Genomic DNA, 14,306 nt, shown 5'->3' on the forward strand with positions numbered 1-14,306 from the left:
GTGTGTGTTGTGGTGTGTGTGTGTGTGCTGTGTGCGCGCGCGCGCGCGCGCGTGTGTGTGTGTGTGTGTGTGTGTGTGTGTGTGTTGTGTGTGTGTGTGTGGTGTGTGTGTGTGTGTGTGTGTGCGTGTGTGTGTGTGTGTGTGTGTTGTAATATCATTATTATTATTATTACAATGCGAAATGTCGTCCAGCTTAGTTCCTAAGATTTCTAAAATCTTTCTGCATCTCTAAACTTTCATACTAGCGCCGTGATAATAGTAATATATATGCTCTTATTTAACACAAGAGAATAATTAAAGAAATTACACTGACTTAAAATATTTGCAGGATACATTTTTAATTATAAATTACTTCATGAAAATGTGATACAGATACGTAATGTGCGACTTGCCTAAAGAATCATTAAATAATAATATCTCCACTGAGCTATCGATGGTAATATACTGTCATCATTCATGTTTCGCTGGTTTAGATCACATATATAATTCCTTCTCTCTTTCTCTCCTGCTCTTTGTCTCTCTCATCCTGAGTTTCCACTATCAACATATGATTACGATTATCAATTATATAAACATATGATTGTCAATTAAAAATAAAGACTATGTTTCAAAATTGCTCTCAGTACTGAAAATCTATCTATAATGTATGTAACAGAAACTATAAATTTTCAGTATTAATAGCAAATTTGAACGTAAACTTTCATTAAAACATAATAAAGGCTATTTCAAAACAAAATTGCTGTCGGTATTGAAAAATTTTATTGTGTACGTAACGGAAACTATACATTTTCAGTACTGACATCAATTTTGATAAATAATTTTTTTATTATAAATTACTTGAAAGTGTGATTAAGATATGCAATATGCGACTTACCTGAAAAATCATTAAATAATGAATTGCTGTTCACTGAGCTATCGGTGATAATGCGCTGTGTTCAGAAAAGACACATATAATTCTCTTTCTCTCTCTCTCTCTCTCTCTCTCTCTCTCTCTCTCTTTCTCTTTCTCTCTCTCTCCTACTCTCCGTCACCCCGAGTTTTTATCTATTAACATGATTATAAATTAAATTAAAGCACAATAAAGACTATGTTTCAAAATTGCTCTCAGTACTGAAAATCTATCTATAATGTATGTATCAGTACAGACAGCAATTTTGAAACAGTTGACATTATTTTATTAACACTACACGTCATTTGGGATGCGTTCTTAAATTCGCAACGGATGCTGCCAGATACACCAGAATGTCATTCCATCTTTGTTACTTACGGAAAGTTGAACAAAGATAGGATGACACTCCAGTGCATCCGTTGCGAATTTAAAAACGCACCCTTGATGAAAGCTGGCGCGTAGCGTGAACGAGTTACTGCCGACCCACATGTTTATTAAAATTCTTATCCTTACAACATTATCATTGATTGACAATTACAGCAATAATTTACATCACGCAACATCTCATCTATTTCGATAAATAAACGATTTAACCTCCACTACACATGTCACTTGACACAAGCTGAATTCTGATCCGAGCAACTTACATTAAAACAATGTAAAATTAATAAAATAGTTCTCTGATTTTATATTAGTGTCAATGAGAGATGAGATGTTGTATCATGTAGAAGAATTGTGTATTGGTTAAATGTTGCTGTAATTGTCAAATCAATCAAAATCAATATTAATAACTACTAATTAAATTTAATAAAATTTCAAATGAATGATTTAATAATACTATTTTTAATAATATTATTCTTTACTTTATCCTTACGACATTATCATTGTTGACAATTACAGCAATAATACACATTTTACATTATGCAACATCTCATCGTGACTTATAAAAAATAAATAAAAATAAAATATTGCCATACATGGTGCTATAGTGACGATGCGAACGCCGCATGGTAGCAGATGCGCGAGATGGAATTTCGTCCCTCATTTTCGGCACCCGCACTACCCGCAAAGATACCCACAATGTTGACGATGATAATAATGACGACGACGTATCTTAAATGAAATTTTGGCTTTTCGGACTTTGCGTCGTGATAATCTCCTCTCATAAAGTACATAGAGGAAAAATAAAAACACTTTTCTGATACAAATCGACCCTAAGCTTTCGATTGAGTCTAGTTAGAACTCGATCGGTTTAGCCGTTTCTGAGATCTGATAATCTCGGATGCTCGCAAGTCGCGTACTCGCGTAAAAGAGCACGGTCGGGCTCACGCTACGCTTTCACTTGGCGCGAGCCACTACCGTGTCTCTTGAAATATCGTTGTACTATAAAAAAATTTTTTAATTGACATCCATTATTCCAGGTAGCAAGGTGTCGTGATTGATGATATTTTTTCGTTATTTTTATGATATAAGATGACGTCCAAATGTCGTAAAACTGACGTACATTTGTCTCATCTTAACGATGTCATATATTGACGTCAAAAATACGTCATTATTTTCATATTACTAACATCATTTTCAAGAAGCTAGTGTCGTACATTTGACGGCATTTTATTGTTATTTTTATGACAAAACATGTGTTTTTACTGTTTTTAGATTACATCTAAAGCTGTGTTTCCAAATTGCTGTCAGTACTAAACGTATATAGTATATGTAACGAAAACTTTATAGATTTTCAGTACGCAGAGAAAAGTTTCTTTGGATTTAATAAATTTTCTTTAATTCAAACAAATTTGATCATTGGTATACACCAATAAAGCTAATATTTGAACTAACAAATACAATTGTTTGGACTTTTAAACAAAGTAAATGTTTCTTTTAAATAAAATATTTTTTGAAAAAATTTAATTTTCTTTGATTTAAATTATAATGTTATTAAACGATAAAACAATATTTGAGCACATATTTTTCTTCCAAAGAGACAGAAGCTCGTGATCGAACACATGATTACCACTACACGTAGAAAAAGGATTCATTACCAAAGTTAAAATTTAGCCATGGCAGCTAAAATGTGTCTTTAAGACGTAATAAAAAATACATAGATCCCGAAAAATCATTACGATAGCATAGGTTGATCCGTTTTCTGTCACCGTGGGTAGTCTTTGGAGTGTAAATTGCATTACGAGAAAGATGCCGCGTGCGTCGTCCCCTAGTGGCAGTCCGTGAACTGCATCGCGACTGCTGCGACAATATAAGATTGAATCTTATTTGAATCAAATGTTTTTATTTAAGGGGTTACACCAACTTAGACGGTCAAAAAACAGGCCTAACTTTGATATTTTATTCCTCCTAAACGGGTAGTGGGAATTAAATGAAATTTTGTGTGATTATTGACTTATGTTTCGACAATATAAAAAAATTTTTTTATTAAACAATGGCGACGGAAAGCAAAAATATGGCCGCCGACACACATTGAGGTTTGGAAAAACGCATTTTGCGGTGACCACTGTCCCGTCTAAACGATCCATCTAAAACAAAAAAACAAAATGGTGTTTTTAAGTTAACAGTAGTGGTTTGTCGGTGACGATCGCCGATTGTCGATTTTATTGTTTGTTACAAAATGGCGATGAGTTAGAAGTTAAAATTAAAAAAAAAAAACAAAAAATTTTCGTCCTTTTCATTTTTTTAATTTTTAATGAAGATTGATAAAAAAATAGATCGTCACCGACAAAAGAATGTTTCTAAGAGTATTGTGTAAAAATTTGAAAACGATCTATCAATTAGTTTTTGAGATCTGGTGGTCACCGACTTTGAAAATCATGTTTCGAGAAAAACGCGTTTAAAGTTTCAAGTTTAGTTCTACTATTGTTAACAGCCGAATTTTGCACTTTACCTCTAGTCGGCAATTCCGGGGCCATATGAGATTCCTTCCACATCAATAGCAGCAGCGCTCTGTGAAAACTTCTGTTGACGGCGAGCAATCTTTCCTTCGCGCGTCGCCTTTTGCGCTCGTACTTCGGCCACATCAATGCGCGCTCGGTCTTGATTTTCGCAATATGCAGCACAATTCTTTTATTATCATTAATAAATATGCGGCAGCACCTTCATTAAATGTGTATGCAGCAATATTGGCAGCAATTTGCACAACGTGTGCACTGCTGTGCTGCACTTTTAGCGCTATGCGCCAAATCAGATTGTTCAAACTTTCGTTAACGTTTTGCGTAAATCCACCGACGCATTTCTCCAGTAAATTATCACTAGAAAGTTGTTTTCAAATATTGGACGAATGGCTTTAATCACATCATCGTCCAGTGGCGATTTATGTTGATATTGCTCCAATTCAAGCACTCGAACGCTCGGTCCCGTTTTACTCAACTCTCTGTAATTCCGGCATTTTTTCAGATATCAACATAAAACTTTCAGGATATATTCTCGAAACTTGAAGCTTCAAGAAAATGTAATTTTAAAAAAATCAAATTTTTTTTCCCGCTAGGTTGGTGTAACCCCTTAAATCAAATGTTGTTTTAAACAATATCGATTATTCCGTCAAACAATATAATTTAATGTTCAAAACATTCAAATTTTTATTCAATAAAACAATATTTTGTAAAAAATAAATTTTTTTCCAGCTAAATAAGTATAATTCAAACAAATACATATATTAAATTCAAAGAAACAGTTCTGTCTGTGTACTGACAGCAATTTTGAAACACAGCCAAAATGTCATAAAACTAACGTACTTTGTTTTACCTTAATGAAAATAAAAAGTATACTTTATTGTTTTTGCAATTATAAACTAAATAAATAATTATTATTAATAATTAATGTTAAGTTTATAGTTAACTTTGAAATTGACGTATAATAATCAAATAATAACCGGTTAACGTAAAAATTATTTAAAAAGTTTATGTTGTAGTATTATTATAGAGAATTATAATTAGCGTCCTTTATTGATTAATTAACTGACGTTATTAATTATTCAAGAATATGATATCGAAAATACGTTGTAAGGTGGATAAATGACCGACGTAATTAATAGGTCAAAAAATGACGTTATTATTACGTCTTAATTTGGTAACATGACGTTCACGACCTCAAATGATAAATTATTGACATCCAGTAAACGAGACCTTGCTACCTAGGATAGTAGGTAATATTGAGACCCACTCTAATAGATGTAAATTTCCGCGCGCTTGTAAATTTGATACTTGTAATGCTATCTCTTTTTTTATACTTGTAATGCTATTTCTTGTTAGTTTGGTGTATTAACTACGACGCCTAGTAGTAGTAGTGCCGGGCAGTTTGCTTTTAGCAGCTATGCAAAGTGAACTATGGGTTCAAAGGACTCATGTGTGACAAAATAGTACAATAAAGCTACTGAAAAAAAACTTTGCTTTTAAAACATTTTTTTTTATTCATAATACATAAGTATATGTGTGATATATTCTGAATTTTTTTTCTCAAGAAATATCGGCTGCGTTCCGATATTTACTATCAGTACTAAAAATCTACAATATATTTGACGTAAACTATAGACTTTCAGTACTGGCAGTGAATTTCGAAACGCAGCCATGGTGCGCCATAAATAAAACGTGCACAATTGTGTAACATCATGCTGTACGATATGCGAAGCAGCACTTTTCAACAAGATTTGCTTATCAAAAATGAGAAGAAAGATAATTTTGAGCAAAATTCATCATGAAGATCATTTATCTAAACATTCAGAAGGTAACCAATACATAGTATCAGACTCGGATGAAGAAAAAGAAGATGAATATTTGAAAAATCCATAAGATCACCCCCTCTTTGATAATAAGAAGAGATGTAGGATCGGTCCGTATTGCTGATCGAGGATTGAAAGACATGGCTTCAATGCCCTTTTTGCTTAATATGCCCATGTATGACGTACATAGAGCATATATCAGTATTGTATTGGGGAGTATTAGAAAACCTTAGTTTTTTATGTTTTTTTGAATTTTTCTACTCATATTTATGTAATTTTAAAAGTTCTTTCAATAAAAATTATGTTTACTTCGATACAAAAATAGCTCGTTTTTGTCTGTCTAAATAAATAACTATTTTGAAACATTCACTATTCTACTATTTTTTTAATAAAGCGTCATATCTTGATCTTAATCAGTTAAATTTTCAGCACAAAGTATTAAAAATTGTAAAAATTATATTTTTTTCAATAAAAATTGCATTTACTTCAATACAAAAGTAGCTCTTCGTCCATTTAAATAAATACCTTTTTTAAAATACCCACTGTCTTACTTTTTTTTCTTAAAGTGTCATATCTTAACCTTATTCAGTTAAATTTTTAGATCAAAATATTAAAAATAAGTTATGATTTTTTTTCACGAAACAAAAAAAACGCAGAAACTGATAACTTCGCGAATTTTTATATATAAAAGCTTATATTTTATATAAAAGTATATACATTTTTTTACTTAATTCTTAATACAAGTAATATATTCTACAAATATTGAAGTTTTCTTCATATTTTTTTGGTGTCATTATGTAAATTTATTTGAGAGTAATCGCAATTTGAAATTTGGTACCGAGTCCATTGTACCCAGTGTGATAAGTGTGTTACAGGGCAAATGTGTGATCGAGGGTTAAATTAAATTCAATTATTAAGTATAATTGAACAAATATCAAATATTAATTTTATGAATTAAATAAAAAATTTTGTAATAATGTATTAACATTTCGTACATTTCTATTTCAATTAGTAATAATACAATAACATTTCATATATTTCTATTTCGATTTGTACATTATTAACTGTTCATATACTGTTTATGATAGAGGAGAAGATGGTATTATGACCACTGTAGACAATATGTCCACATAGAAATTGGCATTCAGTAATGTCTATTAAACCTCCATAGCTCCATGGGACGTGTACCTACATGGTGAAAGTCAGAGGGACGTTCATTAGAGATCTATTAAACTTTCATAGCTTTATGGGAAATTTACTTCTATGATGGAAGTTAGATAAACGTCCATTAGGAATCCATTAAATTTCCATAGCTCTATGGAATATTTATTTCTATGGTGACAGTCAGATAGATGATCCATCTCATCTCCATAATAGATCTCTGTCAAACATCTTGAAAGACATCTATCAGATTACGCGGCTCATTGATATAAGCTTCACGGACCCTCGATGGACGATTGGCCAACATTTCATAAACAATTAGTAAAGACTTCACAGAGCCTCAATGGACGACTGATCCATGTTTCGTAAAATCGAGGCTCCATGAAACTTCTACTAATGATTTATACAATGTCTAATAAACCTCTTTGACGACGTCTAATGCAGGTCTAATTGATATACCCAAGTAGCACATAAAGCTGTAAAACGGCTGCGATAATGTTGTTGCAGTTTAAATCACAGCATTTTTGTCTAGCAGTTACTACCACAACATTATTGCAACGTTTTGACAATGTTGTAGCAGCAAAAATGGGACAACCTTTTTAGGTTTTAAACATGTTGTTGCTGCTATTTGGCTGTACAGCTATGTTGCTATAAAAAAGTTATAATAACTTCTTTGCAGCAAAATAGCTGTACAGCCAAATAGCAGCAACAACATATTCACAGCCGTTTTACAGCTATACATTCGCTACTTTAGTAAATAAATTAATAAGGCATAAAAATAATTTAATAAATAAATGTTCTGAATATAAATACTTATAAATTAAGATTTAAAAATATAAATTAATTAAATTAAATTTTAATTTTAAAATGTTTAAAAATAAAAAAATTATTTTTTAACTAGGATTGAACTTGGAATCTTCGCCTTATTAAATTGAGATAAAAAAATTAATGTATATTATTAATTAGAAACTGTAAATTACTACAACTTATACCATACATATAATAATATTAACGCAGACGCAAATTTCTAAGTACGCTAATTACAGAACTACACACAGAGCTTTAAGTACTAATTTTCGAGTCTTATAAATAACGCATATGGATCCGCTTAACCGTCGCTGATACATGTTAGATCCACTTTTAAAAAAAAGATGTTATTTATTTTGTCACCGCTTTTCCGCGATGCTGATTGGCTGTTGGTTGCCAAGTTCGTGCTGTGTGACTTGCTTCACACTATCGTCTGCTCCTGCTCCTGTCAAACTTTTGACATTTCGCCGTATTTTGACAGTAACAGTTATTAGAAGGAAAATCAGCGACGTTACGGTAAGGGAGAGATAAGAAAGAAGATTTGAGAGAAAGAAATTGAGATTGAGAGAGTTTTAAAAAGGAAGTCAAAAATAACATTATTATTTATTTTATATTATATTAAAAAATTTAATTAAAAAAAAAAATTTATTAAATATATTATATAATACTTTTTCATTTCAAATACATGATAATTGTTTTTTTAATTAATTTTGGATTTTGTTTAAAAAGTAAATCATTGTTTTTTTAATTAATTTTGGATTTTGTTTAAAAAGTAAAGTTGAAATTATTTTTTTTTATAATTTAAAATTTAATTTAAAATATTACAATAAATATTTTTTTTTATTTTAGAAATATAATTATTTTTTTCTTTTTAATATAATTTGTTTATTAATCCATGTTTTATATTTTTAAGACACAATTTTTTTTTTAATATAAAAGTTATAATTATCATATTTTATAATTTTGATTTACAAATGTATTATTTAAACTCTTAAAAAATAAATATAAAGAAAAGTAAAATGTAATTGTCTTTTTTTGTATGATATTTGTATTTCTTTTATGGTTGTCGATTAATTTTTTTTTAGATCCTGATGTTGATGTTGATAATGATGTTGATGTTGATGTTGATAATAATTTAGATGTTGTAATTAATATTAATGTTTATATTTCTGCTGATATTTATGCTCTTGATATTGATGCTGTAAAAATTGATGTTTATAACGGATTAGATATTAATATTTTTAATGTTATGGTGATAACAAAAAAAAATAAAAAAAGTTTAAAAGAATTTATTAAAGACGTTTTATTTTATGCTATTATATTGATGTTGCTAATGACGTTTAAAATCTAGATGTTTAAATAAAAAAAAAGTTTATGCTATCGTTGATGATGATGTTAATAATGATAATGATAATGATAAAGATGCTGATAACGGAATGAATAGTAATGTTTTTTATGTTGTGGTTGTTAACAAAAATAAATATAAAAATATAAATATAAATATATAAAAAAATTGTAACATTAATGTTTTTTATGTTGTGTTTGTTATTAAAAAATTAAAAAAAATAATTAAGTTTTTATTTGTTGATGATGATATTAATAATGATAATGATGATGATAAAGATGATGATAATGGAATGAATAGTAATGTTTTTTATGCATTGTGGTTATTATCCAAAATAAATATAAAAATAAAAATATAAAGAAATGGAAATATTAATGTTTTTTATGTTGTGTTTGTTAATAAAAAAATATAAAAAATAATTAAAGTTTTTAATGTTTTGGTTGATAACAAAAAAATAATACAAAAATAAATTACTTTATTTAGAGTTTAAAAAAAACATTTTAATTTATGTTATTATATTGAGGGTGTGAAAGACATTATTGATTTATATGATGAATTAAATATTAATGTTTATGCTTTGGTTGATGTTGACGTTAATAACAATAATTTGTTGTAAAAGATACTGATTATTGAATAGATATTAATGTTTTTATAGTGGTAGTTGATAACAAAAATAAATTTAAAAATTAAATTAATTAATATTTTTTAAAAGATTATTTTAATACTGTTATTATAAAATCTTTCTAATTTTAATTTATTAAATTTTATATTTTCAAAAATTAATTATAAATTTAAGACAAAATTTGTTTTTAATGTTGCGGTTGTTCTCAAAAATATATTTTAAAAATTAATTATTTAATTAATTGTTTCAAAAAGTTATTTTATATAATAATTTTATTTAAATTTGCTTAAATTAATTAATAAAAATGCCAAGATAAAGAATTATACGTACTGCAGACAAAGAAGTAGAATTTCAACGTCGTCGTCGTGAAAGGAATACAGAAAATCAGCGTCGGCGTCGTGAAAATATAAATTATTTGATTAATAATAGTAATTTAAATTTTAATAATGTAGCTAGATTTACTCAAAATATTGCAGGAAATCAATCTCGATATCGAGCACGGTTAAAAAAATATCCACGTTTAAATATTAATAATGTTGTTGAACATTATATTGGTTCTATGGATATTATATGTATTCATTGTAATGCCAGACATTTTGCGGCTGAAAAAATTTCTAATAGAGGAAATTCGTTTCATGATTGTTGTAATCATGGTGCACTATATTTACAACCATTACCAGAATTTCCTCATTTACTTCGTAGTTTATTCGATGGTAATCATATAAAATCTAAAAATTTTTTTAAACATATTCGTAGTTATAATAGTTCTTTTTCTTTTGCGTCTTTTAACGCTAATTTAAAGAATTTTCAGAGTAGACGAACTGGTCCCTATTGCTTTAAAATACAAGGTCAAATTTATTACCAAATTAATACAGCTTTACATGCAGCACCAAATGAAAGTCCTACTCATGGGCAACTTTTTATTCTTGATTTTAATGAAGCGATAGAAAATAGACTAAATCATAATGTAGATTTAGATTTGGAAATTGTACACGAACTTGAACATATAATGCGGCAAAATAATGTTTTTGCACAATCTTATCAAATGATGTGCAAGGAATTAGAAAATCAACGGCTTTTGGAGAGTCAGTCTGGTGAAAGTTTTCCAGAATTACAATTAGTCTTTACATCAAAACCTGGCCTTGATCGACGTCGATATAATGCTCAAAAAACAAACGAAGTTGCGGCAATTTTCTATACAACTGCGGATAGAGAAATTCCAGAATCATACTTTACTATACGTAATAAAAATAAAAAAAAATTACAAAATGTCAGTACTATGGATCCTAATGTAGAACCTTGGATATATCCATTATTTTATCCATATGGTACTCAAGGATGGCATCGTGATTTAAAAAAAATAAATAGTGATGAACGAATTACTAGAGGATAATATATAAAGTATCGCATGGCTATTCGTAATGATTTTAATATTTTCTTATTCGGAAGACGTTTATTTCAACAATGGCTTGTAGATAATTATGTTAAAATTGAAAAAGATAGAATGGATTATTGTAAAAATCACCAAAAAGAATTACGTACAGAGACATATCAAGGCTTAATAGATTATGTTCAAAATATGGCTAATAATTTAAATGGACGTATTGGAAAAATGGTTATTCTACCTTCAACGTTTATTGGTTCACCTCGCAACATGTTACAAAATTACTAAGATGCCATGGCAATTGTTACTAAATTTGGTAAACCAGATCTTTTTGTAACCATGACTTGTAATCCAAAATGGCGTGAAATTGAAGAAAATATTTTGGCAGGTCAACAAGCTTCCGATAGACCTGATATTTGTGCTCGTGTGTTTAATATTTAAAAAGAATATTTAATAGATTTGATTACCCACCAAAACTTTTTTGGGGAGGTAGCAGCCTATGTCTATGTAATTGAATTTCAGAAATGTGGTTTACCACATATTCATATGTTAATAACTTTAAAACATAATTTTAAAATAACAACACCAGAAATTGTCGATAAATTTATTTGTGCTGAAATTCCTGATCCCAGAGAAAATAGTCTTTTACATGATATAGTTATTAAAAATATGATTCATGGCCCTTGTGGCAATTGGTGCTTGATAGATGGAAAATGTTCTAAAAAATTTCCTAAATTTTTTCAAGAGGAAACGGTAATGAATGAAGATTCTTATCCATATTATCGTCGTCGTGAAACTGGCAAGACTTATGAACGACCAGGCGGATATATAGTTGATAATCGTCATATTGTTCCGTATTGTCCGACATTATCAATGATATTTAATTGTCATATTAATGTTGAAATAGTTTCCAGTATTAAATCTGTTAAATATTTATATAAATATGTTTATAAAGGTCATGATGCTGCAATTATGACAGTTGAACCTGTTAATGAAAATGTAATTATTGATCATGATGAAATACGTGAATATATTGAAGCCCGTTATGTAGGACCAGTTGAAACAAGTTGGCGTATTCTTGGTAAAAAATTGCAAGATAAAAGTCATGCTATAATGCGTTTACCTGTACATCTACCTAATGAACAGAATGTAATCATTGAAAACGAGTATATTGAAGATGCAATAACGTTGACATTAAATCAAGTCACAATGTTAATAGACTATTTTTTATTGAATTTACGTAATATTGAGGCGCGAAAATATTTGTATATAGAAATACCACATTATTATACTTTTAAAAAGGAAAAAGTTAATGGTAGAAATATATCCCATTGGGTCAAACGTAATAATTATTTTAATTGTATAGGTCGAATGTATTCTGTTAGTCCAACACAAACAGAATTATTTCACTTAAGATTATTATTACTGACTATAAAAGGAGCTACAAGTTATATTGATTTAAGAACAGTAAATGGAGTAATTTATCAATCATTTACAGAAACATGTTTAGCATTAGGTTTAATCGAAGATGATGATGAATGGATACGTGCTATGCATGAAGCTGTCAGCTGGATGATGCCAAGACAACTTCGAAAATTATTTGTACGTATTTTAGTTCATTGTCAACCGTTACATCCTGAAGAACTTTGGGAAAAATTTAAAAAAGAAATGTCGGAAGATTGTGTTAGAAATTTTGGTAAAATACAAGGTCTCAAAAAAGCTTATGAACAAATAAGTGTAATGCTTTCGGCAGAAGGAAAAAGTTTGGCAGATTATCCACAAATGGAACAATTAATAATAAATAATGATGAGGTAGATTATGTGTCATTGGAACAAGCCATGGAAATTGGAAATAGACAATATAATTTATTAAATGCAAAGCAAAAAGAAATTGTTGATTTAATATTAAACTGTTTAGATAATAATATTTATAATAATTGTTGTTTTTATATCGATGGTCCAGGTGGATCTGGTAAAACATTTTTATACACAACTATTTATTATTTATCTATAATTCGTAAAAAACGTATTTGTACAATGGCTTATACGGGTATTGCAGCAACGTTACTACCTTCTGGAAAAACAGTACATAAAACTTTAGGATTACCTGTTCCATTGTTTGCAGATTCGTCGTCTACAATAAAAATGCAATCTAAAGAAACACAATATTTAAAAAAAATAGATATCTTTATTTGGGATGAAGCACCAATGACACCACGATATGCTTTAGATATTATGGATCGAACGTTACGGGATATTATGAATAATAATTTACCTTTTGGAGGAAAAATTGTGATATTAGGCGGAGATTTTAGACAACTTCTTCCTATTAAAGTACAAGGTACAAGAAATGAAATTATAAATTTATCAATTAAGTTTAGTTCTTCTTGGAAATATTTTAAAAATTATTCATTAACTCAAAATATGAGAGTTCAAGCTGATGAAATTGAATTTGCAAAATTTTTATTAGACATGGGAGAAGGAAAATTAAATTTAACAAATGATTATTTACAAATTCCTGATTGTTGTATAGCACCTGCTGAGTCAAATATTGTTACGGATATATACGGTGATTTAATACGTAATAAAAATTTCAATAGATTAGCTAAATGTGCAATACTATCTTCAAGAAATATAGATGTTGATGAAATTAATAAACAAGTAGTTGAATTATTGAATATAACAGAAGAACGAATATATACAAGTGTAGATAGTGCTGAAAATTGCGGTGATAATGGGGACATTGTTGAATCTTTACTTCCTGAATATTTAAATAGTTTAACACCAGCATCACTTCCGCCACATGAATTACGATTAAGACCTAATTGTATTATTATGTTAATTAGAAATCTTAGTATTAACGAAGAACTATGCAATGGTACAAGATTAATGGTTATAGAATTAACTAATCATTTATTAAAATGTAAAATTTTGTCAGGTGATAAAATGGGAGAAACTGTATTTATTAATCGTATTACATTATATTGTGAAAATGTGTGCATCCATTTACGTTTAAAAGAAGACAGTTTCCGATTAAAATTGCTTTTGCAATGACGATTAATAAAGCACAGGAACAGACGTTTGAAAGAATAGGTATTGATTTACGCAAAGATGTTTTTAACCATGGTCAACTTTATGTTGCTTTCTCAAGGGTACGCTCTTGGCAAGCAATAAAAGTTTATCTTGAAAATCAACGAGAAAGTAAAAATGTTAAAAATTATGTGTATAAAGAAATATTAAACTAATTATCATTTATTTACATTATTAAAAATGTACATTATTAAAAATTTTAACTTAATAAAAAACATAAATTAAAAAATATTCTATTATTTATTACATAAAAAAGAATATTAAAATGACAATTCAATTATCTTA

The 14,306-nt window shown here is 28.8% G+C and overlaps 1 long non-coding RNA gene across 1 annotated transcript; it reads right to left on the reverse strand.

Moving 5' to 3' along the window:
- Positions 1-313: 313 nt before the first annotated feature.
- On the reverse strand, positions 314-2,295 carry LOC118647794. The gene is made up of 2 exons (XR_004964929.1): positions 875-2,295; positions 314-537 (listed from the first exon to the last, which is right to left on the reverse strand). It is a non-coding gene; the product is annotated as an uncharacterized LOC118647794 (long non-coding RNA).
- Between the last annotated feature and the right edge of the window lie 12,011 nt (positions 2,296-14,306).

Source organism: Monomorium pharaonis, chromosome 10 (genome assembly GCF_013373865.1).
Source record: "Monomorium pharaonis isolate MP-MQ-018 chromosome 10, ASM1337386v2, whole genome shotgun sequence".
Taxonomy (NCBI): Eukaryota; Metazoa; Arthropoda; class Insecta; order Hymenoptera; family Formicidae; genus Monomorium; species Monomorium pharaonis.